The following is a 22,716-nucleotide window of genomic DNA, read 5'->3' as shown; positions in this document are numbered from 1 at the left end:
AAGCCAGTGCCTAGATGAGGCCTCCTGCCTGTCCCTCTACGTGGACTCAGGCCCTTCTAGGGCAAGGCTCCCCCCACAGCTCCCTGATCTCCAGGCAGCCCTCCGGAGGCTGCTGCCCAACGCTGCTTCTGCCAAGCCATCCGGGGTGGTTCACCCTATGCTGCATCAGATAGCACAACATCCTGCCAGGACTGCTGCACGTCCAGCTGTCCTCTCTGAAGGGCTGCTTTGTGTTTCTTGCTTGCAAAGGAAGAAAACTGTTTTTGCAGCTGAACAACACAGTTTGGAGTCTTCAGCAGAGCAACACCAGTGCTACCCCTCACCACCAAGACTGCCTGCATGCAGGAGCCTTGACACAATCAACCTAAACCCTCAATGAGGCTCACGGGCACTTCCAATCCATTGCTTGCCACCCTATACCACTGAAAAATTCTCAGGTACTTGCAAGTGCCTGCAGTCTCTGGAAATGGACCTACGCTTCCTCCAGCATACCTCCCACACCCATCCATACCAACAAGTTCTTAATATCTAACCTGGATCCTTCCTACTTCAACTTAAGTCCATCCTGGGCCTCAGTAGGAAATCAGATTGCCTGATGTCCTTCCTGGCAAGCTCTGACATACTATGAACCAGAAAGCTGACCTCATGGGCCACAAAAAAAAAATAAAACAACACACACACACACACACACACACACACACACAAACTGTACAGGTTTGGGGAGTAGGGAGAGGTAGGAGAAGATTCTGGCTCTTTTAATGCAGCTGATTGCCTGGAGCTACTTCATTCCCTCATCCCCCCTCCCCCCCTTCCCCCACTAAATGTCAATCACATCTATCACCTGACTACAGAGTGCACTGAGCTAGAGGGAGACCAGTAAGCCACATGACAGAATTAAGGCTAAAGGGTCTCAACAGGTTGATTCTCTGGACCCAATAGCCATATGAAACCTAACAGGGATAAGCTTAAAAACCTAAATTTGAGTCCCGGCAAAAATAGTACAAAACAGTACAAGTGGGGAGAGAGAGGCTGAGCATTAGCACCTGATGTAATATGACTACACATTAGTAGGGAACCTCTTTTGATTTTAGGTTGTCTTAATAGAAGTAAAATGCTGAGAGAAAGAGAGATGATGACTCCATTCTCTTCTGAGCTGGTCAGACACCACCGGGCGCACAGTGCTCAATCCTGCATATCACAATATAATAGACATGCATTGCTCACACCCTCTTCTTCAGTGAAGACCACCTCCCCATGCTGTCAGGTTGCAACCGTTGGCTACTCAAGGGGTACTCGTTCAAGGGGTGAGCCCAGGATCCAAGCAGGGCCAACCGAAATCTTCTCTAAGATGTGATACACAGATCCTGGGAGAGTGAGCACCAAGACCAGATCAGATCTACCCCTGGCATTCCCTGGAACTGGAACTGATAACACTTGGCTTTTCTGTTTAAGCTAGTTTGAGTTGGGTTTCTGTCACTTCCAAACTGAGGTGCTGATTAATACACACTTTAAGAAGATTACTGATAAAGTACAATATGCCCAGACTAGTACCAAAGACAGTAAATAAATAAAAAGCCATGCTTCATGAGAAAACAAGGAAGATTTAACTCAGAAAATGGCATGCATATGGCCACATGGGAGCCTCTGTGAATCCTTAAGGAAGAAACTGGTTCTTTGTGGGGCCAGGGGGCAGATCCACGACATGGATGGAAGTTACAGAAAGTGGAATTTCTGGAAAGTCTGAATAGTATGACAAAACTGATAAATCTGAACCCACCTCCTACACTATTCTAACTCATCAGATTAAAGCGATTCCTTTTATCATTGCAAAGTAGTTTATCTTGAGAAACTGCAACTTCTATAAACTTCAGCTTCCAATCTGTACAATGGAGATAATAATCCCTCCCAAACCAGCTTCAAAGGTTATTTTCTCTTTACAAAAGAGAAAATGTAAACAAAGAGTGAATTATCAGAGGCTGATGTCCTATGACCCAATAATGATTCTTCCAAGATATTATCCTAAGGAAGTGACCAGAAATGTTCATAAAGGCAAGAGTGTTTATAACAGCATCATTCATAATAATGAAAAAAAGTGGAAATAACCTAATGTCCAAAATTTGAGGTTTACTCATAAACCTGTAGGAGCACCTGGGTGGCTCAGTTGGTTAAGTATCTGCCTTTGGCTCAGGGCATGATCCCAGGGTCCTGGATCGAGTCCCGCATGGGGCTCCCTGCACACTGGGAAGCCTGCTTCTCCCTCTCCTGCTCCCCATACTTGTACATTCTCTCTCTGTCAAATAAATAAATAAAATCTTAAAAAAAAAAAAAAACCCTAGAGACTAGAAGAACAATTAATGATGGGGAGAAATGTCTACAATAGATTAGTGAAACAAACAAGAACCAAAACCATATGTACAACACAATCCCAAGTTTATAAAATTTACAATACATTTGCAAAGAAAAAGGAAGAAAAAAATGTTAACAATGATTATCCTTGAGAGGTTATAAATATTTTTTTCCTTCTTTAGACGGGTCTCTATTTTCCTAATTATACAATAAACATGTATTTTTTTAAACTAGGAATAGAATGTATATACTATAAATGCTATAAAGTATCTTGCCAACTGTAAGAACTATGAAAACAAAACAATGTGGTTCTTAAATAGGTATCCCTGCCTCATTTGTCTTTTTTGCTTTGAATTCAGCAATTCTTGATTATAGAATGTCTATTTTTTTTAAAATAGAAACAAATGAAGACAATGAGGACAATGCTGGATTCTTACGAAAGAAAGACTCCAAAACAAAATCCTATGTGACCTTTAGGCAAGTCAATTTCCTTACCAATAAAATGAGGAAGGTGACAGTATTGCTTTGTGTGAGTATAGGTTTAAACACACTGAGAACTTCTAAATGCCAGCCTGTTTCATAATTTTCTTTTATCTACTAAGGTACAGGGAACATTTTCCATATCATTAGTTAATATTTTACAGCGCCACTTTAAATAGATGCATAGTAATCCACTGTATGACTATTATCACCAGTGAGTGATAGGAGTTTTTGGCTTGGTTTGATCTCTGATATGGAAATAGTTAATCTTCTCAGCAACTCTTTGAGCTTAGATGTTCCAAGTACAGAACATACTCAATAAATGTAAGCTATTATTACTGCCGTATTAGCCACTATTACTATTACTACTCAGGTTCTAGTGAGCTATCCAAGTTCAATCTAATATTTTAGGCTTTTGAAAATGTTTCTCTGAAAGTCAGGAAAAATGCAGATATGTGGATATTTTAGAATCTGGCCTCTTTGCCTTTTGTTTTTAAGATTTTATTAATTTATTTAGAGAGAGAGAGAACACAAGCAGGGAGGGAGAGAATCCCAAGCAGGCTCCATGTTCAGCACAGAGCCCAATGCAGGGCTTGATCTTACAACCCCGAGATCATGACCTGAGCTGAAACCAAGAGTCGGATGCTCAACCAACTCACCCAGGAGCCCCTGGCCTCCTTGTTTTCTAAATGCCTCCACACATTATGATGAATAGACACCAACATACCAAGACACATGTGGTGTCACCGAGCAGCTAATTTTCGTAAATGCCTGAAAAATCTGAAACCTTCTGGTCAATAACCATATGGCCTGCTATAATAAACCAAAGGGTTCCCCAAAGAAGCATGGACTGCAAGGCCTCTAGCAAATCCGTGGACCTAGATGGATTTGTGGGGAAAAAGAGGACTAGTAGTGAAAAAAGAGGGGTTCCCCTCTGATTGGAAGCATACTAGAATATAGCCATATAGCCTGCATGCTGGACTAACGGGCACATTCATCCTGGAACTTAGACTGAGCACCTGCCTCTTATGTCAGGCTCTGTGCCTTATGCATTGAGCACACTCACATTTCCACCTTCCAATGATCCTGTGGTGTTAATATTCCCTCACCCCATCTTACAGGTACAGGACTTGAGGTTCAGTAAGGGTAAGTGACTTCATGGGAATCTCACAGCCAGTAAAGGGGGCAGATGGGGCTACACCCCACACTCTATGCCTCCAAAGTCCAAGCCCTCTCATGGTGGTGCTCTCCCCTCTAGTTACTCAACCAGGGTCTTCCTCCCCAACCACTGTGAGTATCAAACAAGCCAGGCTTTGGTCATCTGGGAAAGGACCTCCACAGGGTTGGGCCACCCAGACCCAGGAAGGCAGGCAGTGCAGCCTCCAGCTGGCCCACAAGCACACAGAGTGAAGCATACAGAATGAGTTCCAGCACTGGCTGCACCCTTTACTGTCAGACTCCAAGAAGTTACTTACCCTCGCTGAGCCAGAGGTCCTGAACCTCTGAGACAGGGGTACTTGAGAGACCTGAGCTGTAGCCATACCAGGAGCTGTTTGGCCAGAGCCCCAAGACTCAAAGGAAAGACATTGGACTTTCTTAGGGTATGTGGTCTTCTGAAGTGACTGACATCTTGGTCCATACCATCTAGCCCTTCAGAAACAAGCCCTGGGAATGAGCTATCTATCAAACCTTGGGCAACTGACAAGAACATGAGTCCAGCCAAAGCCTCTTTAAACTTCTAAACTGGGCAGCCCGGGTGGCTCAGCGGTTTAGCGCCACCTTCAGCCCAGGACATGATCTTGGGGACCCGGGATGGAGTCCCACATCGGGCTCCCTGCATGGAGCCTGCTTCTCCCTCTACCTGTGTCTCTGCCTCTCCCTCTCTCTCTCTCTCTCATGAATAAATAAAATCTTTTTTAAAAATAAATAAATAAATAATAAACTTCTAAACTGAGGCCTCACTGACCCACAGAGGAAGGGAGGCTGCTACTCTGTGGGTTGCCCTGTTTGAAACACTTTCCATGTTTCATTTCTTTTTTGTACTTTTTATTTTTTTTGAGAGAGAGAGAACAAAAGCGGGGAGGGACAGAAGGAAAGAGAGAATCACAAGCAGAGTCCACACCCAGCATGGAGCCTGATCTCACCACCCTGAGATCATGACTTGAGCCAAAATCAAGAGTCAGATGCTTAACCAACTGAGCCACCCAGGCGCCCCTCACTGTTCCATTTTTAATGCCCACTCTATCCCCCTTTTTCTCTTCCAGCCCTTTTTCCCACCTAAGGGCAAAAACCAGGCTGGAAAGATGGGCTCATCCAGGAAGAAGAGCCAGCATGGTACAGGGCAGGAGTGCTGAGAAGCACAGAGATTTATTGGAATGTGCTGTAGAGCTCATAGGAATTCCCCCAACCTCCAGACGGGCCCATTGTTTAACTCACCTCTAAGTTAAGGGGGTTGGACTAGATTCTGTCTAAAACCCCACCCCTCCAGTAAAGCTCTGTCCCGGAGTTTCCTCTATAAGATCTTATCTGTAGTGAGAAGCAATGTTTTCACTCTAGTGGAACAACCGGGCTATAGAGTAAATTGTTTTCTTAAAGCACCTCAGATGTTTTTTTCTGTCCTTTTTTTTTCTCACCTGACATTTACTTTCAAAGCCAGACCTGAGGAGGGAATCATGTCTATTTTGCTCACTACCATACACCTAGCTTAAGTGCAATGGTAGACACTCAGTGAATAACTTCAATAAATGCAGGCCTGCACACATGCACGCCAACTTTTCTTTAATCTAACCCTTCTCTAAGTGTGGTCACACATATCCCAGGACTAGCACACACAGCTACCTGTTTTGTTTACTGTTAGGACCATCACATACCCAAGTCAAAGTAGATCTAACATACCCAGTCCACCTCAGCCAGGACATCCCTACCCCTCCTACCATTATTCTCGCAGATGAGTAAAACATTCTAGAGAGGTGAGGCAGCTCTCCTCTCCCTCCATCACTCCACATTTTATACCATGGCTGGATGAACTACCCTAGAACTGTTCCCACCATATCAACAATCTGTTCAAAAGCCTTCAGTAATATACAGAAAGTCAACAGACACATGAAAAGATGCTCAACATCGGTCATCACCAGGGAAGTGGAAATCAAAACCACAATGAGGTAATCTCACACCTGTTGGAATGGTTAATATCAAAAAGACAAGAAATAACAAGTGTTGGCAAGGATGTGGAGAAAAGGGAGCCATTGTATACTTGGTAGAAATTATAAATTGGTACAACTATTCTGGCAAACAGTACGGATATTCCTCCAGAAATTAAAAATAGAACTACCAGGGGCACAGTGCTTGAGTGCCTACCTTTGGCTCAGGTCATTATCTCAGGGTCCTGGGATCAAGTACTGCATTGGGCTCCCCACAGGGAACCTGTTTCTCCCTCTGCCTGTCTCTGCCTCTCTCTGTGTCTCTCATGAATAAATAAAATCTTAAAAAAAAAAAACTACCAGATGATCCAGCAATTTCACTTCTGAGTATTTATCCAAAGAAAGCAAAAACACTAACTCAGCTGCCCTTCCATGTTCACTGCAGCATCATTTACACTAGCCAAAATCTAGAAACAACCTAAGTGTTCATTGATAGATAAATGAATAAATTGTGGTACGTGTACACACACACACACACATACACACACACAGAGGAATATCATTCAGCCATGAAAAAAAAGAAAGAAAGAAAGAAATTTTCCCATTTGCAATATTCTCATAATGTCCCTGAGGGCATTATGCTAACTGAAATAAGTAAAAAAGAGAAAGACAAACACTTTATGATCTCACCTATATGTGGAATCTAAAAATAACAATAACAACCAGCTCATAAGTACAGAGAACAGAAATGTGGTTGCCAGAGGTGGGGGGGGTGGAGGGGGAGGGTAGATAAAACAGGTGAACAAAGTCAAAAGCTACAAACTTCCAGTTATAAATTAAATAAGTCCTAGGGATATAATGTACAGCATGACAACTATATTTAATAACACTGTATTACATATATGAAAGTTGCTAAAGGAATAGATCTTAAAAGTTCTCATCAAAGAAAAAAATCTATTAAGTATGTGTGGTGATGGATGCTAACTAGACACGTGATCGTTTCACAGTGTATACAAATAGAGTTGTTACATTGTACACCTGAAACTAATATAATGTATGTCAGTTATGTCTCAATTTAAAAGCCTTTACTAGCTCCCGATCACTTAAAGAATCAAGCAAAACTCCTCAGCCCAGTGTCCAAGGCCTCCCAATCAAGATTCCACTCCTTAAAAAAAAAAAAAAAAAAAAAAAGATTCCACTCCTCATCTCCAAGAACCACCACTTCAGCCCAGACCTGCCATCCCTACACCATTGCTCACAACCCACCACCCTCTTGCAGGCCACCTCTATTCCACTGGCGGTTCCTCTTCAGATTCCCTCCACCTCTTGTTTTCCGCCATTCCTATTCATCCCTCACCACCTCCAACTTTATCTCCCCAGATAAGAACGAGTGACTTCAGCCAGATGGCTAACTAGACAAGGACAGCGTCATCCTGGCCTCTTCTCTGTGTCCCTTAGTACCGAGCATCGTGTTGCATACACAGCAGATATGAAATAAGTACTAACTGGTTAACTCTCATCCTGCCCCAACTCAGACGTTCCCACCCCTTACCCATCACCAAAGCCAAACCACACAGCAAGAATGCCTACCTGCCCGGTGCCAGCCCCAACTCGAGAATCATTAGCAGCTAACGAAAAGCAAGGTTTGAGACAGACCTGGGATCAAATCCTGGCTCTACCAAATCCTAGCTGGGCAACCTAAGCAAGATACTCAACCTCTGAGCCTTGGTATCCTTGTCTACAAAAAGAAGCAGAGTCTTTCCTTCATCTTCAGGCTGCAGTGAGGATGAAACAAGGTAACATAGGTGCTAACACCAAGTAGATGTAAGGCAAAGCTTCCCCCGCCCCTTTGCCACCCCAACAAAAACACATCAGCTCAGATGTTGTGCGTGAAAACCGGTTGGACAGCAAGCACACCTCATCTCCCCTCACCTCCAGCTGGCTCCCTAAGACAGAGGAAACAAAGCCTGAATGTACTCTGGCTCCCCCCAAGCAGGGAGGTCTCTGGAAGAGGTCTTTGTTAACACAACTTTAGTTTAAAAGCTTCTTTATGAGCCAGACACACTGTTTCTTTTTACAAGAGGAAGAATCAGCCTACAGCTTAATATCACTTAATGGTGATAACAAGGCCTTTTGTTCACATCCCTCAGTTAAATTCTGCAATAATTAGCGGCCACCTACTCCTGTTGCTTGAGGGAAGCAAGGCAGCAAGAATGAGGAATGGTCCTTGTTCATAGAGACCCGGACATGAAATAGTTATCAAGTAACATAAGATAGAAAGTCATACATAGGGGAAAGGAGCGAACCTGACCTCAGTAGGTTTTCTGAATCATAGAAAATAACAAAGGGGTAGCAGGCTAAGTGCTATACATGTATGTTTATCTTGCTGTGTTCAGAAAAACAGGCCGGCAAACAACATTTAATGGTTGCATTTTATGGTCTCCATAATTTAGTTATCTGACTCCTAACCGATGGACAAGGCTGTTTTCAATTTCTTAGTAATATACACAAGACTGCAAATGACCATCCCTGTACATAAACCTCTGTAATTTGTCTCCATATCCCCTGGAAGGATGGAGCCATAGCACTGAAAATGCTAGGTGTCTGTACTTCTGATGATCTCAATAAGCAATGAAACTGCCCTTTCCCAGAACACACACATATAAATACGCATACACACAAACATACACAAATGTGCCTTGTGTCCTCCTCCATGCCCACAGCCCTGCCTCAGTTCAGGCCTGGATCATCTCTCACTTAAATGGTCATAGGAAAAAAATAAAAAAATAAAAAATAAATAAATGGTCATAGGAGATTATGGTCAAGGCAGCCAGCACGTCTCCCTGCACAGGACCACCAGAATGAGATTTGCAAAATGCCAACCTGATCCTGCACTCCAGTGCCTGAAGTCATTCTGCCCCCACTCCCTGACAAAGACTCAACCCTTAGCCCATCTCCAGCCTGATCTGCAGGTGGCCTCTTCCCCACATGCCCACAACCCCATCTTCAACCCTAGGCACATTTCTACAGTGCCAGGCCATGTTTGCCTCCACCTCATGCCCCCTTCCCTTCTTATCTCTACCCCACTCAAGTGTTACCTCTTCTGGAAAGTCACCCCTGACCTCTCAGAGTTAAGAACCAACATACCTTCTTCGTGCTTCTAGCAAAGCACTTGCCAGTCATGTTCATGATGGCTATCCACTCACACATTTTCCCTACCTTCACCTCCCTCTCTGGGCTCCAGAAGGGAGGAGATCATATCCTGTCCATCCTTAGACGCCTGGCTCTGGGACACAGTAGGTCTAGCAAAGGTAATTGAATGAGTGAACAAATATGAATACACAGGAACACAAGACCTTGAAAATAACTCTGGGAGGCAGGCAAAGTTAGATGGTTATTCCCACTTTACAGATATGGAATCTGAGGCCCAATGGCTCAAGGTCACATAGTGAGCTACAGAACCAGGATAAAGCCCCAGCTCTCCTGAATGTTGAGCCCAGTAATCAGAGAGCCAAGAGGACATGAACTGCACATCAGCATAGCTTCCTGAATTAAATCCCCCATTCTTTGTTACCCTTGCTCTTTCTAAGGCACTTCATCAGTTTCACTGTTTCAGTGAGAGGTACCTGCAACCTATCAGTCTCTGAGAACCTGGCCCTGTGAAGCCAGCAAGATGAAAAAACACATATGCCACCTTTCTTGAGCAGAAATGGATTACTCACTAATGTCAAATCAGCAATTCACTTTGGTCCATAAAGACTTCTCATTTGAGGGCAGCCCGGGTGGCTCAGCAGTTTAGCACCGCCTTCCACCCAGGGCCTGATCCTGGAGACCTGGGATCGAGTCCCACGTCAGGCTCCCTGCATGGAGCCTGCTTCTCCCTCTGCCTGTGTCTCTGCCTCTCTCTCTCTCTCTCTCATGAATAAATAAATAAAATATTAAAAAAAAAAAAGACTTCTCATTTGGTTACCAAGTGGCCCATCCACCGACAGGTAAATCCATCCATAAGCAAGCAGGTCTGTGTACACATAGTCTCCATGTCTCGTGAGTCTACCCTGTGTCTGTTACCTAGCTGTCACCACAAGGAATAGCCACATCAAGGAGCATAGTCACTAACTGAGGACAGGGTCCCTGCCATGGACAGACAAGAGAGAGGGAAACCGTCCTTGGCCCACAGTATTGGCCAGAGGCTGCAGGAATTGCTAGGCAGGACAAGGAACCCCTGCTTGGACCTCCCTGATGCATTGAACTTCTCCAATTCCTCTTTCCTTGCAAAGAAAGCCAGTCCAGTGTTGAGTCTGGTAAGAGAACTCCAAACAGGAAAAATTATATCAGATCTTTGGAAAGACTGCAAAAGCAAGAACAGCTAACATCTGTTGACACTCACAGTAGGTCAGACATTAACTCCACACAACAAAACTATGGGGTAGCTATTATAGAGCATATCTAGGACCACACAGCTAGTGGTGGAGCAGAATTCCACCAAAGTCAGCCCCCTGTAGTCAGACTGGCCAGTGGGCTCTCACGCAGGCTGTGTCCACCACCCCCTATGGGAATCCCCAAACTCTCCCCGGTCCCATCTACTTCTCCAGATCCACAGCCACCACCCACAGGGCATCCTTGGCAGAAGGCAGAACAAGTACAAAGGCACTGAGGAGAAAAGGGCAATGAGACATCAAAGAACAAGCCATCCTTTGAGGTAGAGTTGTGGGTTTGGGTTTTTTTTGTTTGTTTGTTTGCTTGGCAGAGTAGGGGAGAAAAGATAAGCAAGATAAGGGGCAATAAAAGGAACAATCTCCCAGTTATAAAATAAATATCACACAGGGATGTAACATACAGCATAGGGAATATAGTTAATAATACTGTGATATTTTGTATGGCAACAGATGGTAACTAGATTTATTGTGGTGACTATTTCATAATGTATATAAATAGAAAATCACTATGTCATAACCTGAAACTAACACGATATTGCCTGTCAATTATTCTTCAATAAATAAATAAATTACTAAAATAAAAATAGGGCCAACGGATAAAGGTCTTACCCATCAGGCTAAACGAGCAGCGGTCACCAGGGGCCCGTTACTTAGCACAGAGTAGGCCTTCAATAAGCAGAAATTCCTTCCTCTTTATGCAGAGAAGTTAATGGGGACTCACTGAGGCTTTCTCAGCCAAGGAGTGATGAGAGCAAATTTGCATTTTAGAGAGAATATTGCTCTGTCCCTCTTGCAGTCTCAGATGGAACCCTTGCAGGGTAAAATGTAATATTAATGATGATCAGGACATAATAGTAAAATGATATAATATAATGATAAATGTACTTACTGAGTATTTATTAGGTGCCAGGTACCCATAACACTGGATATGATTGAATTAATTTAATTCTCACAATTGTCCTAAGAAGCAGACACTATTCCTATCCCCCCATTTTGCAGGTGAGGGATCTGAGGTCCAGAGAGGTTATGCTGGGAAGTGAGATCCTGGGGTTGCAACCCAGGCAGCCTGACATTAGGCCCAGGGCTCCCAAGCACCTGCAGGTCCCTGGTCCCGGGAAGGAGAGCTTCCCAAGGCACCCACTGATCCCTGCCCTGTGCTGACACCCAGACCGGGTTACAGGTATGTCTCCCAGCCACCGCCAGCCCTCCTCTCTCTTCCCATTGCCATGTCTGCCCAGGGCTAGCCCCACCCCCAGGCTGGAAACCATCCCCCCCACCCCCAAGAGGCTGCTAATATCAGAGGGGAAAAAGGAGCTGCAGTAACAACCTGGCTCTTGAGCTGCAAAGAGAAAAGGAGCGAACGAGGAGGAGTGGGCCACCAGATCCCCGCAGACTTCAGGGTGGAAAGTGTTCAATTAAAATGCATTCTGCTGGAGTTCAGCAGCATTTCAACAGAGCCACCATTGTCTCCGTCTAAACTGCTGCTGCCCACAGCCCGGCAAGCAGCAACGAAACAGGCTGTCGTCATGGAACCGGAATGTAGGGTCCTGGCCCTCCCGACAGCACCAGAAACGCCGCTCTGTTTACCCACGTTGCCCCTATTTAAAAACAAAACAAAAAGCCTCACTCCACCATCAGCACTTCAGCATCCAAGACACCAGGGAAGGACAGACAGTGGTGGGAGGACGCTCCATATGCCAGCGGTGTGAGGTGAGTCTGCCAGAAGATTCCCAAAGAGCCGGCCAGGCTGGGATATACAGGCCTCCCCCAGGATGCTGGAAACGTACTTTTGGGAATATACAAAAATCAGATACAAATAGCTATCTGTGTGGGGCATAAACAAAAACTGCCAAGCCCTGGAAGGGTCCCAGGCCCCTTTAGAAAAGTTTATGGCCAAAGAATCTGGAATGTTTGGCCAAGGGCTTGGAGTCCAGACACTGTTCATGCCCGCATAAATGAGACTCCTACAAGGCAAATGCAGGCCTGTGTGTCCAGCCAACTATGGGGCAGAGACAAACTGAGGCTGACCGGCCATGGGATAGCACCCTCCCCCACCTCAACCCATGAAACAGGTAATCAAGAGGCAGGAGCCCAGAACCAGGCGCACCCGGTACACTAAACTCAGAAACAGGATGTCTAAGGCAACGGGCACTTCAGGGTACTGACTTGTACCCAAATCCACTCTGCAAAAGTCCGAAGGACAGATTTAATTGGTGAATCCAGACCCCAGCAGAATGAAGAGTCAGAGGTACTCAAAAACCCATTTATCAGTTTGAGGAGAACATGAAACCTATGGGTACCCAGAAACCCATTCTCCTAGGCGGTCCTCTGACGTCAGGTCCACAATCCTTGGTAGGTCCCAGGTGGCCCTTCATGCTCTGACTCTGACCTGACCTCTCAGCTTCACCTCCTTCACAGTACCCAGTATTCTACACACACACACTCTCTCTCTCTTTCTCTCTCTCTCTCCCTCCCTCCCTGCCTTTCCCTCCCTCCCTCTTCTTTCCCTTTCTCTCTCTTTCCCCCATCCCCTACTATTCCAGTGATACTGAACTACCTAGAATCTAGAAATCCTTAACTCTACATACTATTTAAAGACACCATCCTACCTTCTGCCTCAAAGGCTTTTCTTCCTTTCCTGATCTAGCTAACCTGCTAGAGGACCCCACTCAAGCACCATGTACCCTACTCTACAAAGCTTTCCTTGACTCCTCAACCAGTCGATCCCTGAGTAACAGAGCCAGAACTGTTCTGCAAGGAGTCTCTTGGGAAACTAACAACCTTCTACCTAATAGAGGGTGGGTACAGGACAGAAGCAGGGATAAGAGGAACCAGAACTCACTCCCTGTATTTTCAGAACTAAAAGCAAAGAAGGAAGTCAGAGCAGAAGAGGTTTCAACTTCAAAATGGAGCCTCCTAACAATGGGGATATGAAGACTCCAGGAGGGGCTGCCTTGTGCACCCCTCCTGCTATCCAAAGTAATCCAGCGGACGGAGCCTAATCAGCAGTGCTGCTGGAGGCATTTCGATACGGGGCAAACAGGTAAACCACATCGGAGACATCAGGGACCCAGACCTTTCCATAAAGGCCTGAGATTCTAGGGGTGGAGGCAATGAGGAGATGCTCACGGTGAAGTCCTAGGAGCAGGGGAGCAGCTCTGTGTGCAGAGCTCCAGCCCCTCCTGAGAATCCTAGACCACCAGTGGAAGGAAGGAGCAAAGAGGAAGAGGACAGACATTCTAGGAGCATCTGGCTTGGCATTACCTGGAGTGGGCCATGCGACTGACTGGCAGCTCCTGAAGGCCAGGTCGAGCTCTCCAGTCTAGGTTTACAGAGGCCAGGGCTTTTCTCCTGCCCCCTCTCCAGCACCATTGCCACCCTCACCACTGCCACCACCCTCTTCCCATGACTACTAAACAGAAGATCAAGAAAAAAAAAAAAAAAAAAAACAGCCAAAGACTCAGCCACCTTCTCCCTCCTCATTCCCCTGCCCAGGACTCGTTGCTTTTCTCAAGGTGAAGGCAACCTGGATGCTACAGCTCCTGTGAGGGCAGAAGGTAGACAGGATGAGGGCCCAGGACAGGACCAGCAGGCATCCAGGTCAATCTTTAATAACATTATCATCAAGATGAACATTACCACTTCATGAAGGCGTCCGTGCCAGACCCTGTGCTAAGCACACTACTTACATTGTCTCTGATCTGTCTCTTCTCCGCACAACAACCAGAATTATCCTTTTTTTAAATCAAAAGGCACATCATGACACTCCTTTGTTCAAAGCCCTCCAAGTGAGGACTATCACCTAACTCCGGTTAAAGCCAAAGTCCCTTCTAAGGTCTGCAAACCACTCTATTCTCTCTCTCTCTCTCTCTCTCTCTCTCTCTCTCACCTCAGCTCTTACTCCTTTAGTCTTGGCCACAGTGGCCTCCTTGCTCTTCTCTCAACAAGCCAAGCATACTCCGGCCTCAGGACTTCTGCATTTGCTGCTTACCCTTCACGGAATGTCTTGCCCCCAGATGTCTGCCTGCAGGCTCACATCTCTTCGCCAATGCCCTCTCTGCAGAGGCTTCCTCTAACCATCTGCTTCCCCACCAAGCCTGCTCTTCCGGTGTTCCTCCCTCCTTTCCTGGCTTCTTTCCCTCCACATTGCTTACTATCCCCTGATTCTATGTATTTAAACCATTTTGTTTCCAGTCTTTCTCCTATTGAGATGCATACTGCATGAGGGCAGAGACTTTTAATGACTTTGTTCACAATTCCCTCACCGGCATCTAGAACGATGCCTGGCACAGAGCAGGAACTCAATGAATGAATGAACAGCTCCACAAAGGGGATGTTCGTCCCAGCCCCTTATTGTGAATGAGAAAACCGAAGCTCAAGAAAAGTTGACTCATTTGTCCAAGGTCAGCCAGATACCAAGGGACAGAGATGGGATTGAACTCCAGGCCTGTGTGACACCCCTCTTGGTGGTGCCACCAAAGGGAAGGGTCTGGCATCCTACACCCACTTGTCGTGCTCGCTTCGGCAGCACATATACTACACCCACCTGTCCTCACATTCCTCCATCTGGGCTGCTCAAAGACAGATGTTTTTGCTTCCTTCATCAAAAATGCCCAGCACCTGGCTCAGGGCTGGTACACAGCAGGTGTCCATCAGATTTCTGAGTAAATCATCATACCTCTAAGGCACTCAGTCTCTCCTTACATGTTTATTTCTTTCTGCAGCACTTCACATATTGCCCTTCGTTTTACTGAAGATGAAGAGGGGCAGAAACTCCAAGCACACAAAATGGAACTAGAAACAGACCCCACCTTGAAGAAATGTACAACCAGGTGAGAGAGAAAGAAAAGATTTTAGACTCAAAAAGGTGTAATGTGAAGCAAGACAGTCATGTGAGCAGGACGGTGCCAGCAGTGCATGGGGAAGGCAGGGGTGCTGCACACAAGCAGCGAGACATGTACACTCTACAAGTGGGTTGGGGAGACAAGAAGGTGGGAAACCTGTTCATTCGTTCATCCAATGCTAACTTTTAAGGCTTTCTATTTTTTTTTTAACTTTATTTATTTATTCATGAGAGACACATAGAGAGAGAGGCAGAGACATAGGCAGAGGGAGAAGCAGGCTCCCCACAGGGAGCCTGATGCGGGACTTGATTCCAGGACCCCGGGATCATGCCCTGAGCCCAAGGCAATCATTCAACCACTGAGCCACCCAGGGCCCAACTTTTACGGTTTTCTTTGCCAGACACTGTGCTGAGTGCTAGAGATCGAGAGAGGAGTGCATAAAACATGGGGAGAATTCATAGGTTAATGTGGGAGAGACGGAAACATTAGTATACACTAAGGAGATAAGTGGCAAGAGAGGAGCTAGGCTGTAAGCTCCATGAGCACAGGTGCCTTAGTGTTTCATTCACGTGCACTTATAACACTGTGGGTGCAGAACAGTTTCTCATTACATCGTTGCTGAATAAATGAACAAAAGCACCAATGAAGGGATATCACAAAGCCTTGGTGGAGAGTGGTCAGGGAAGACTTCCTGAGGTAATGTCTGATGCATAGGGACATTCCTGGGTGGAATGGAAACTACATAGAAGCAGGAGAGTGTAGAAGTAATAGGATGTTGCTGAGCTGTGTTCAGGCCAAGGTGAACAGCGTGATCTGATGGGATGCAGACCGCACAAAGAGAAGCCCCAAGTTAGGAACATCTGGGAAGGCCCTCATCAGGAGGCACATTAGGATGTGGACTCTGGGTCCCTGGAAGGAAGACAGGACCAAAGCTTGACAACTGTCAGGACCAACTGCACCAGCCTCAGTGTGTGCTGGTGAGGACAGGGCCTTCAGGAGGCACCAGAGAAAGGTGATGTGCAGGAACCCTTTACCGATCACAGGTGCCAGACCTCACCGAGAAGAGAAGACACCGAGATGAGCCACGGTACACTAGTGAGCATGCAGGAGAAGTACATGCTGCAAAACTGCTTGGAGGAGATGAGAGGAGAACCCTGTCCGCCTTGTACACAATCACCAAAGCAGTAACTGGCTGAAGGCAAGGAGGAAGTCAGGGGAAAGAACCAGAAGAAGTGCTATTTATTTCACTTTCACTTTGAGCATACCACAACTGGGAAGAACACACCCTGGCCCAGTAGAGAAGAGATCTGGCTAGCGTCCCAGCTAGCACCAACGATCTGAGTGACCTTGGGCAGGTTACCTCACCGCCCCCCCCCCCCCACCGCCACTCTGGGGCTCAACTTCCCCATCTACAAACCAGAGCTGCCACCACGAGCCCCACTCCGTCCCACCCCTAATAGCATTCTGGAAGAGTTCCAATCAGATAGGTACCAGCTCTGCATGGTTCTCTAAAGCACCTACTATGTGCTCTTCCTTATCCCAGAGGGGTGGCAACAAAAGGACATGCTCAGCCCCTGCCCCCGGTGAACGCTTTAACAAGGGACCCTGGAAGGCAGTGCAGGACTCTGGGGAAAGCATTCTGGGACATTCTCCGGCCAGTCTGACTGCCCAGCCCAGGCAGGGGGAGAGGAAGTGGTGAGCTGTTTTACAATCCATCAAATTAATTGCCCCAAATGGGAAATTTACAGGCCTCCTACAGCCTCCTGTGTATCCCATAATCTCCCATGGCCCTAATCTGAGAAAGAATGTATGAGCTGTAATCTTTCCAGCCTGCTGTGCTCAGGGGCAATACCCTGGACAAACCTCCATTCCTACCAGTAGTCACCCCCAACCAAAAGCCCTCAGTTTATGGCCCTCCAGGGCCTGACCCCACCCACCTCCACCCACTAGGAGCCAGCCCAGTTGACCTTGGCCTAGACTCCAGCTTCAGCAAGAAGACCTGCCCAACCAGCCCCTTTGGTAAATACAACTTTGTTCTCTCCTCCTTTTCTCTCTTAAGGATAACAGCCTGCCAGGAGGCGGAACCAGGAAAAATGGAGTCTGGACAGAGTCATCCATGCGGCACACTGAAAACAGCCCCCAGATGAGGTATTGGGATTGGGCAGTGGGTTCTAGCCTCAGCTCACCCTCTGCTGGCCAGGAAACCCTCTCTCATCTCAGGCCTCACCTTCCTCTGAGAAATAGAAAAAGCCTCACAGGAACATCTCTCCCTGCCTCTTCATGACCCAAGTGTTACCAGCAAACTGCAGTAAATCTGGATCTCCTTCAACTACCAGAGAGCTTCAAGCTCTACTGTCAGGAAGGGAAGAGTCTTCCAACTGGCAGGAAATACCCCACCAGCGCATCTGGCTCTCTCCCTGCACGTCATTTGTACTCACTTATATGTGCCTCCTCTAAGACTTTGCCCCTCTCCCCACATAATGAAGTATTGTCTAGGCCCTACTCCAATGTCACCTCTTCCATGAAGGCCTCCTGGATCCCTCCCTTCTTACCACCTGTTCCATTCTCTCCTGCCTCCTCCACTCAATAGGTCTCATGGGTAGTGGACTCCCACTTATTGCTAGCAATGGGGAGCTTATTTTATCACAAATATTTCAAAGGGCTCTGCACAAACCTGGAGTCAACTCTCTAATGCATCTGCACCTAAGAAGTCCTCAATACCACTGGGTGAAGTTTCCTAGACATTATTTGGAAGGCCAAGCTCCTTGGTGACAGTTCACTCACTATATACTGAAATATTTTAGAAGATTCTATTGTAAACCCAGAGCCAAAAACCTTTCTCCTGGAACACCTGGGTGGCTCAGCAGTTGAGTGTCTGCCTTTTGCTCAGGGTGTGATCCCAGGGTCCTGGGATCGAGTCCCGCATCAGGCGCCCTGCGTGGAGCCTGCTTCTCCCTCTGCCTGTGTCTCTGCCCCCCTCTTTCTCTCTCATTAATGAATAAATAAAATCTTTACAAAAAAAAAAAAAAAAAACTTTCTCCCTATTGCTCTCCCAGATAATAAGATTCTTCTATGTGACAGCCCTTCAGATATTTGCGACCAGCCCTCATCTCCTTGTGTGTCTCCTCTTCCGCGCATGAAATCCCCACAGTTTCCTCAGCTGTTCCTCAGGAGATGACGTTTCCAGTGCCCATTACAGTCATTCCCTCAGAAGGACTTCAAGGAGTCATATCCCTCTTAAAAAGTTGATCCTAGATCTCCAAGGGCAGAGCAGCACCATCACCTCCCATGTTGTGAGCACTATACTTTTCATTAAAGTGGCCTAAAACAAAACTAGCATTCTGGATGGTCACATCATTCTGTCAACAACTACGGAGTTTATGGTCAGTAAACAACTTTTTCCCAGAGCTGCATCTCCTAGAGGGCACCAGCCATGCAGGAGCATGAACAAAACTCATTCTCCTCAGCCGGTTAGAGCAGAAAGTACAGGAACTTTGGAGTCAGACTTGGGTTGGAATCTTAGTCCTGCTATTTATTTACCGAGTGACTCTAACAAAGTATTCGTTCTCTCCAAGTTTTAATTTCCTCAAATACAAAATGGGGAAAAAATTTTTCTCACTAGGCTGAGTTGAGGAATAAATGAGACAAAGTATGTAAGCACCCAGCCCAGACCAAGAACAGGCCAAGGTCAAAGATGGTAAGTGGTTTAAGAGTCAAACCCAAGTCGGCCAACCCAAAGCCTTGTGGCCTCAGGCACCATGCAACAGCCCCAGGCTGTTTTCTTGTCCCACAGCCCTTACCCACTGAACATTATCTTTGGCCTGTTTCTTCCTATGCTAGACTATGAATTCCTTGAAGACATCCTTGTCTTTGTAGCCTCAGAATCTGGTATGGTGCCATCTGGTACAGAGTAGGAGCTAATAAATGCTGATAAGCAAACAACTGTATGAACAAGTTAATTAAACTGATATCAAGACAGGCACCTCTTTTGCCCTCTTAGCAGCTCCAACCCCACCAGCACAAGCTGGGTGGCAAGAAGCATTTACTTCAGAAGGGCTTACTATTCTGAATCAGCACTACCCCCCACACCCAGACAGGAAAGCTCGTGTCACAGTCCCCAATTCTTTTTTTGGGGAGTCCCCACCCAGGACATGGCAGTGTCCTACCTTCCCCAACCACAAGACCTCCAGCACTGGTGGGGTTTGCTCCAATCTCCTTTAGGAGCCAGGCTGAGCTGCACGTAGTCAGGTGAGCATTGTCTGGGATGGTCCCTGGGGACCCCAAGATGCATAGGTCATGTGGGGAAGGGCTGATGCCAGGTTTCCCTAGCCCCAGCTCTCTGGGGGCTTCATTAAAAATATTCTCTCCCAGTTCCCAGGTAATTAATAATAAGAAAAAGAAAGACACATATTCATATTCAGCAGGCTGCCTCAAAACCATCCAAGCCACACCCAATAGAGCACTCTTGTCTCATCATCTGTGCCACTGCTGATGCCACACTGTCCCCATGACCCAAATACTAATGGTCCTTCACAGTCTGGTTGTGATTTTCCCTTTAGAGATTTTCCCAATTACTCCTAAGGCTCTGAAGTCAGTGAGAGTCTTGGTCGCATCACTTCTGAGCCTTAATTTCCTCATCCCGTCAAATGAGCATGGAATTGTGAACCTCAAGGTTCAGTGAGATAACTACATAACTATCATGCCTGTGTATGGTGCACAATAGGTGTCCACTCAACCTTGATTTCTTTCCTTCCAGTTTATTACACCCTCAGCTCTGAACCACACTGTTGCCCTGGGCACGGCTCAAATCCAACTCTACAGGGAGAACCTCGAGGTATGGGATGGTATCTCCTCTGGCCACCAAGAGGATCTGTATGGCTTTGAGAACTCAGTTGGCATTTAAATGCTTCTGAGGGTTAGCCGGTAAGCCAACACGTTTTAATTTGCTGTGGTCACTGTAGATAAGCATGATAGAATATATTGATTTTCAAAAATTCGGGCAGCCCCGGTGGCACAGTGGTTTAGCGCCGCCTGCAGCCCGGGGTGTGATCCTGGAGACCCAGGATCAAGTCCCACATCGGTCTCCCTGCATGGAACCTGCTTCTCCCTCTGCCTGTGTCTCTGCCTCTCTCTCTCTCTCTCTCTCTCTCTGTGTGTGTGTCTCTGTCTCTATGAATAAATAAAATCTTAAAAAAAAAAATTCCCCAGAAGGAGTGACTGGAGGCCAGTATGGAGATAAATAAGAATACCATATGATTTCCCAAACTAGAGAGTAGACTTTGGGGACACCGAAGCCAGGGTACCCAAGGCCCATCCCTCTACCTCTCGGGCTACAGTTCCCTTGGGTATAGAGGCACCGCTCAGTGGCTAAAAAGCTTCTCGGCCAGAGTCCCAAGACAGAATAGCACAGGGTTCACCGAACCATTTAATAAATTCATTCAACAATTATCTTCTCTCACCACTACACAGAAAAAGTAACCACAAGAAGTTACGCATGTGTTAACTATCTCAATTGTTATTTTATATATATCTCAAAACATCAGGTGGTACATCTTAAATATATTCAAGAACCTTTGTGAATCATATCTAAATAAAGCTAAAAAATTATTTTCTAAACAGCTACTTGTTGCAACCACTATTTTAGACACTAGAGGTACCGTCTTGAGCAACAGGCACTCTCTGTGTCTTCACAGACATTAAATTCTAGTGGGAGAGACAAACAAATTAAAATATAATGTATCTGGGGACACCTGGGTGGCTCGGCGCTTGAGCATCTGCCTTTGGCTCCCGGATCGAGTCCCACATCAGGCTCCCTGTGTGGTGTCTGCTTCTCTTTCTGCCTATGTCTCCTCTACCTCTCTCTGTGTGTCTCTCATGAATAAATAAAATCTTTAAAAAAATAATATAAAATTAATAAAAATAAAAATAAAGCCTACTGTATCTGGATTGGCTGAGAACTCTAAAGAAAAAGAGAGGAAAGTTAAAGGAGGAGAAAGTGCTGGGGGAGAGGAGTCCAGAAAGGCCACCCTAAAAAGGTGACATGTGAGCAGAGACCTGAAGGAAGTGAGGAAGCAGTGGGCCATTCCAGATAAAGAGCACAGTGAGTGCAAAGGCCCAAAGGCTTGTTGTATTCACGTGTTGGAAGAATGGCAAGGAGGCCAACGTGGCTAGAGCAGAGCGGCAGGCAGAGAGAGAAGAAATGAGGTCGGAGGGGTAACGGGGGTGGGAACAGATGACACAGAGCCTAAAGGGCTGCTATGAGGACCTAGGATTCTGCTGTGTGTGAGATGGGACCCTTAGGTGGTTTGAGAGAGGTGACATAATCCAAATTCCACTGTAGAACAATCTCCAGCTGTTGTCCTGGGGGAAGGGAAGAGAAGCTCAGGGACTAGTTAGGAAGGTATTGCAACAGTCCGGCAACAGATGACAATAGCGTGGGCTAAGGTGGTCGCAGGTCATAGGTACAATCTGATTCCAGATATATTTCAAAGGAGAGATGGCAGGGTTTTAAAAGTTCCCTGGAAACGTGCCTGATGCTAAGTAGTAGGCATTACTGGCTGCTTGTACTGAGTAAACCAAAAGACAAGCTGAATTTGGTCTCCAGAGCCCCAGCCAGACATACAAGCGTGGAAAGTGCATCACTGCAGAGCTGCAGGCAGGAGGCCATGTGACTCTGGGTTTGGGTGTGAAGAGAGAGCAGAAGCCAGGAGGGGCCTCTCCCTGCAGGACTCACCATCCTTCTCCCCCCACCTCTGAAGGGTTGGGTGGCTCATGGGCAAACTGCTCCTGCCTTTGAAAGGTGGAAGAGCTCCTTTACAAGGAAGCCAGTGAGGGAGCTCGGTGATCTGAGTCCCAGGCCTAGTGCCACTACCTTCCACTGTGTGACTCTGGGTAAGTCATTTGAGCCTGGGTCTCAGAGCCATGTGTGCAAATGAGAATCTTAACATACTACCTGAGGTGGCCTACAAGTGAATCAGAATACACCAACCACTCCTAGGTGTGTGACCTTGGATGTATAATTTCCCTGGGCCTCTGCATCCTCATCTATAAAATGGGAGGAAGAATACCTTTTAGGGATACCATGAAGGTTAAAGCAAATGATGTGTGAAAAATGTGGTGATGTTTGATCTGATATTTTTTTTTTATTTTTTTAAATATTTTATTTAAATATTTTATTTATTTATTCATGAGAGACAGAGAGAGAGAGAGAGAGAGAGGAGAGGCAGAGACACAGGCAGAGGGAGAAGCAGGCTCCATGCAGGGAGCCTGATGTGGGACTCGATCCTGGGACTCCAGGATCACGCCCTGGGCTGAACACAGGTGCCAAACTGCTGAGTCACCCAGGGATCCCTGATTTTTTTTTTTTTAAAGACTTTATTTATTTATTCATGAGAGACAGACAGAGACACAAGCAGAGGGAGAAGCAGGCTCCTTGTGGGGAGCCTGATGCAGGACTCTACCCCAGGATCA

The 22,716-nt window shown here is 46.4% G+C and overlaps 1 protein-coding gene and 1 long non-coding RNA gene across 11 annotated transcripts in view; one reads left to right on the top strand and one right to left on the bottom strand.

The window, feature by feature from the left end:
• PLEKHA7 (pleckstrin homology domain containing A7) overlaps positions 1-22,716 on the bottom strand; it is a 219,175-nt gene that overhangs the window by 178,769 nt on the left and 17,690 nt on the right. The window lies entirely within an intron of this gene.
• LOC144295257 (uncharacterized) lies at positions 11,766-18,475 on the top strand. Its single transcript, XR_013362591.1, has 4 exons — positions 11,766-12,112; positions 13,260-13,445; positions 15,127-15,234; positions 17,306-18,475. It is a non-coding gene; the product is annotated as an uncharacterized LOC144295257 (long non-coding RNA).

This window comes from Canis aureus, chromosome 23 (assembly GCF_053574225.1).
Source record: "Canis aureus isolate CA01 chromosome 23, VMU_Caureus_v.1.0, whole genome shotgun sequence".
NCBI classification, from domain to species: domain Eukaryota; kingdom Metazoa; phylum Chordata; class Mammalia; order Carnivora; family Canidae; genus Canis; species Canis aureus.
The sequence above is the reverse complement of the archived record's forward strand: the minus strand, read 5'-3'. Positions and strand labels throughout refer to the sequence as shown.